The 6,067-nt window shown below is 41.1% G+C and overlaps 1 pseudogene; it reads left to right on the top strand.

The window, feature by feature from the left end:
- The first annotated feature begins 1,298 nt into the window (after positions 1–1,298).
- On the top strand, positions 1,299–5,828 carry LOC143681464 (inositol polyphosphate 5-phosphatase OCRL pseudogene; annotated as a pseudogene).
- Positions 5,829–6,067: the final 239 nt, after the last annotated feature.

The raw sequence follows: 6,067 nt of genomic DNA, 5'->3' as shown, positions 1-6,067 counted from the left end.
AACTTAGCTAGTTTATAAGTAATTTGTGCGTGCATTCATCCTTCAGCCTAAGAAATATTTACTGACCACTTATTATATACCTGGAATAATGGTAGAGGAATGAAAAGAAAGCCTTTTTCCTCTTGGAGTACACTCTCTGGGGAGAAACCAACATGAATCATATGAACAAAGTGAAATTACAAGTGTTAAACATGCTGGAAGGAGAGCTGGTTGGGGCTATCAATGCCGATCCTAGGGGGATAATGGTCACAAAGAATAGCGGCTTTCTTTGAGATCTGAGAGATGAGTTGAGGTAAGCCAAGGAAAAGAGCAGAGAAAGAACATTCCAGAAAAGAATAATTTGACATAGGGAGGTTCAAGGACTGTAAGGGACACCTGGAAAAATGTGAGTGGAAGTGATAGAGTGTGTGACCTGGTCAGAGTTACATTTAGAAAAGAACACACTGGTTGGAGTCAGCGAAATGGATGGGCTCCAAGTCCCAAGACTATGGGCTTCTTTAGGTTACTGGTGAAGCTACTAAACCCATCCTAGGCTATATTATCTAGAATGCATTTTATTCAAAGCTTGGAAACAGGATACAAAAAAAAAATGTTACAATATTAAAGGTCCTATGACAAAAACCACATTTGGAAATGAAATAACTTAGGGAGTCTGGAAAGGCAAGACAAAATGTAGCAGTTTAAAACATTTTCCACTCAACAATGCAGTGTTTCAGACTAGGGTGGTGGTGGTGGAAAGGTCGGAGAGAGGTGGTGTTCTAGGTACTAATGATACCTTGCACAGTGGAGGACAGAGTCACTGCCTTCCAAGAACCTGAGTCTGGTGTGGCCTGCAGATGCACGATAAGTTCCTACAGCACACTGTAAGACTGGACTATGACATTTGAGCACACAGGACAGAGCTCCGATGATGTGATTCTGAGCCTGAAGTCCCGAAAAGTGACTGAGAATTCACAAAGTGAATGTAAAGAGAAAAAGAACAAGAGACAAAAGGATCAAAATAAGTGTATGCTAAATAAATTGCTCATTATTAAGAGAAGTATTTTACAAAAAAACTGGTTTGGGATTGTATTTTCACTGGTCTGTCAAAAAATGAGAAACATAAGAATGATAAGAACACATACACACACATTTTCAAAGACACACAGTTTTTCCCAGATGCTGGGAATACAAAAGTGATCAAAGACCCTGTCCTTGAGAAGCTTACTTTCTGAGGGGGAAGAGAATGGATAAGTTATAAGTGCTTTGAAATAGAGATAAGTGCTTCGAGGAAATATAAAGCTGTGTAATAGAGAGCAATGGAGGATTATATTTTAGATACTGTGGTTGGCATTTCTGATGAGGTGACATCTAGATGGAGACCTAAATGTAAAGGGAAAGTGAGTCAGGCAAATAGCTGGGAAATGAGTGTTCTAGGTCGAGGTAAGAGCAAGGGTAAAAGCTGAGAAGCAGGAACACGCTTGGCTTGTTTAAAGAAGAGTAAGAAGACCAGTGAGACTAGAGTAAAGTAAGTGAGAAGGAGAAGATAAGATATGAGAGTTATCTCAGGAACAGTTATGTGGGTGACATCTCTGCCTCACATTCTCTTTTAGGACATCAAGATAGGGAATTTGGAATTTATTTTAACTTTGTTGGAAGAAAACTCATCTAGCCTTTTGTTTCCCTGGGTGTATTACTTGGAACATCTAAGATGAGAAGTATTCTTTTAAAAGATGGTACCGTAGTTTGCCAGAGCTGCCATCACCAATGCCAAACAATGGGTTGGCTAAAACAAAGAGAAATTATTGGCTCATTGTTTTGAGGCTACAAGAAGCCCAAAATCAGGAAAGAGGTAAAGCTTGCATTCTCCCTGAAGACTTAGATTCAAAACTCCCCCGTCTTGTATGTCATCAACATGGTAATGTAAGACATCCCCTGAAAAAACTCCCCCTCCTCCCAGAGATTTAGCAAATAAAAAGACAAACCCCACTTGTTTAGAGTTCTGGAGGATGGTAGAAACTGTAGAAGGACTCCACAAATGCTGAACCAAAGAAACAGAAAAATATCAGGTAGGAAAATTTCATCCCAGAACCCTGGTCCTTTCCCGTTGTCCTCCCTCTCACTTGGTCCCATGCAGCTTGAGAGTCAATGGAAGCAGGATGGCTCTGGTTCAGGTTTTCCCACCATGGACAGAGACTATAGAGTGACTTACAGCAGTAAATTAGAAGTCCACACTCATCCAGGTATAGGGACTTAAGTCTGCAGAGACCCAGGGCAGACCACAAGCCTCAGAGGAGTGCTGCATACAAAGGGTCTGGGAGGGTGGGGGGAGAGAGACTACAATAAAACTTCTGGCAAGAGCTGGTGTGCGCTTCGTGCAGTTTCAGTTAGCTGGAACACCTAAAGACAAAATGGGCTTTTCTGGAGTGACTCACCTTTCTGGATTGACTCCATCTGGCTCATCAGGGCAGGATACCCTAACCAGAGGGAAACCAGAGGCAGAAATGCCTCACAGAAAAAAAAAAAGGGAAGAGAAGAGTTTACACTGGCTGCTGTAAAATGGGACAAGTACCAGAACTAAAAAGTGAAAGGAAGAAAGGTCACTGATTGAGGGAAAGAATTTTAACAAATCATAGGAGCTAGGGAAAGAAGTCTGCAAAAAGAAATAAGCCCAAACAGAATAGATAAATATTCCCAGAGAAGGAACAGAGGAAAGGAAACTCTTTTCTAGAAGTAAAACAATTTCACAAAAAGTATAGTCATGAAAATTGTACCACATACCTAGGGCAAGAATCAGATGAAGTAGAGCTGAAAAAAAATCTGAACAGTTAAACAAGGCTATTCTAAAGGCCCAAAATAAGTTAGACCAAGTGTCAAAGAAGAGCCTTAACACAAAGCCAATCAATAATAAATCCTAGACAAGAGGGAGAAATAGACCTTCAGAGTTAAATCATCAAGATAATCAGATGCCTAGACACCATCAAATATTACAAGCTATACTAATAAACAGGAAGCTATGGCTCAGTTGTGGGAACAAATTAAAACTTCAGTGGAGACTCAGAAATCGGAACAACTAATCAAAGATATTCAAAGAAACCTCTTCAATCAATTCAATGAGATGAAGGAAAATATGTAATATAGAGCTCAAGGATATGAAGATAATGAGTGGAGCCATTAAGCAGAAGACAAGCAGCCCAGGCAGGTAGGTGTGAGGGCAAGGGAGGCAGTGTCATTGGATCTACCCTCAGTCTGCAGCTTTACTGTGCCTGAAGGCAAGTGGAATCACTGGTCCCAGTCAGAGCCCAGCCGTGGACACTTTGAGGGTATGGAGAAGTAGGGGGCCCTTTGGGGACCTTGTGCCCTGACCCTTGCCCAGAGAAACTGGCAATATGAACTAATAATATAGTTGCATGAGAGGGAACAGCATACTCAAGATATCATTCCTATAAATAGCCACTTTAGATGTGTTCAAGAGGTAGAGGAAACTCTTCTGATATGACATACCATCAAACAGTGGCTGCAAAATTTGGGGTCAGTGGGACTGGACCAGAGCGTGCCACTTTGAAATCCTTGACAAGAGACACTGCTTGAAGTTCCTCTCAGAAGTCCTCACTGCTCAGGAGGCTCAGTCACAACTTCTTATTCCAGAGCAAAAGGACTCTTCCAGCTGGTACCCGAAATTAGACACTAAGGACAACCTTCTGTTTTTCCAGGACTTCTTGATTTGAGGATAATTTTCATTTACATATTTGGACAAGAAAATAAATTCACAAAACCAGCCCATTGGGATTCATTGAGAACCGCCTCCCCAACCCCCTTTAGTGAATAGAATACTTCTATGTGAAAAAAGATGCTACTAACAAGGTCAGCCCAAAGTGACCAACACCAGGAGGGAGCTCTTTATACCCGTTACCCAGAGTGGGCAGGGGAGAGTCTCATCAAACATAACCTGGCAAAGTGTGAGAAAGAATATGTCACATTCAGATTTTTTTTATTGGAACTTGGAATGTGAATGGTCAGTCTCCAGGTTAAAACTTTGGCTGAACTGTATCCAAATCCTCCTATCTATTGTGTTGGGTTACAAGAACTGGACTTGAGCACAGAAGACTTTTTCTATTTCAAAGGAAGAAGAGTGTTCTGTGTCTGTGGAGAGGGATTTGCACTCCAAAGCCATGTAAAAGAAAGCTCAACTAGTCCACCTCATTGGGATGATGCTTCTTATATTTGCCAGAAAGGACCAGTGGTGACATAGTCATGATGTTGCTATGGAAACAATCGAAACTAGAATCATGGGAAAAATGGGAAACAAAGGAGCTGTAGCTGTGAGATTTGTATTTCACAGCACTACATTTTGCATTGCCAATTCCCACCTGGTTGCCCAAGTGGAGGACTTTGAGACAAAGAATCAAGAGTATAAGGACATCTGTGCATGAATGAGTTCTGTGATCCTAAATCAGAACCTTCTTCAGCTAAACATCATAAAACATAATGTGGTCATTTGGTTGGGGGATTTGAAGTATAGGCTCTGCATGCCTGATGCCAATGAGGTAAAAAGTCTTATTAGTAGAGACAACTTTCCAAGATTCTTGAAATTCAACTAGCTAAATATTTAGCAGACATAGAAGAAAGCTTTTGCTGACTTCACAGAAAGGGATATTAAATTAATTCCCACTTACAAGTATGGCTCTACAACAAACCAATGGGATTCCAGTGGGAAATGCCAGGTTCCTGCCTGGTGTGACCAAAATTCTTTGGAGAGCCACAAATGTTAATCAGCTTCATTACTTGAATCACATGGAACAGAAAACCAGTGACCACAAGCCTGTTAGCTCCCTCTTCCATATTGAGGTGAAGGTTGTGGATGAATGGAGGTATCAAAAAGTCTTTGAGGCTATTGTATGTATCATGGACAGAATGGAAAATGACTTCCTTCCTTTCTTAGAATTCAGCAGGAGGGAGTTTGTATTTGAGAATGTGAAGTTTTGGCAACCAGAAAAGGAGGAGTTTCAGGTCAACAACAATGGACATTTTCCTTGCCATTTTTCTTTCATCCTTAAACTTAATGACAGCCAGTACTGAAAGCCATGGCTTCAAGCCAGAGCTTTTGAGGGCTAGTTGGAGCCAATTGTGATGCTGGATATTTCCCTTGTTGTATATGTCAGCAAAAACTCTGTGACTATCCTGAACTCAGGGGAAGATAAGATTGAAAATATTCTTGTTCTTCACCTGGCCTGAGGCAAAGATTACTTCTTAACCATCAGTGGAAATGACTTCCCAAGTTGCTTTGGTACATCCTTAAAGCAAAGGATGCTGAATGAAAAGACCAATCCAAGAAGTACCTTTTATTCATAGACTTAGAGAAATCCTTTCTGCAGATGGTTCCCTTAGAAGAAGGTGTGAGTGAGTGATTCCTTTTTAGGTCCCCAAGGAGATCTGGCTTCTAGATCACTTATTTAGATCACTTATTTAGATACACTTGCCACCAGAAGGACTGTCCAAATCCCCGGAATGTAAGAGAACTACAGCAGATCATTGATTGTCTGGATACCAGCATTCCTGAGACAATCCTTGGCAATAATCATTCTGTGGCTGAAGCACTGCTCATTTTCCTGGAAGTCCTGCCAGAGTCAGTCATCTGCTGTGAGCTGTAACAGTGATGCCTTGACTCTGCCCATCATCCCCATGTCTGCTGACAAGTGATTTCACAGCTTCCATGATGTCATAGAAATGTTTTCTTTTACTTGATGGCTTTCTTTTGAGAACTCTTAAAATTCTCTGAGTATGTCAGTACCAACATGATCGCTAATCTCTTCACTAGTCTCCTCCTGAGGCTTCCACTCAACCTATGACAAGACTCTCTCTGAGTCATTGCTAGCATGCTGTCCAGTTCTTTTGAGTTTTCTGTTTATGAGTGATGAAGACTAATTATTTTCCTCTTACAACTCTCTGAGATTCTAGCAGTAGAAGATCTCAGGCTCCAAGTATTTCAGAATGGTTTGCAAAGTTGAGCCACACAGAAAGGTTCTATTGCAAAGTTTCAAGGCTAATGGTGTGAGCCACCAGCCACTGACTTTGAAAACTGCTTAAT

Source organism: Tamandua tetradactyla, chromosome 1, assembly GCF_023851605.1.
Source record: "Tamandua tetradactyla isolate mTamTet1 chromosome 1, mTamTet1.pri, whole genome shotgun sequence".
Lineage (NCBI taxonomy): Eukaryota > Metazoa > Chordata > Mammalia > Pilosa > Myrmecophagidae > Tamandua > Tamandua tetradactyla.
Note: the sequence above shows the minus strand (reverse complement) of the source record. Positions and strands in the feature narration are given on the sequence as shown.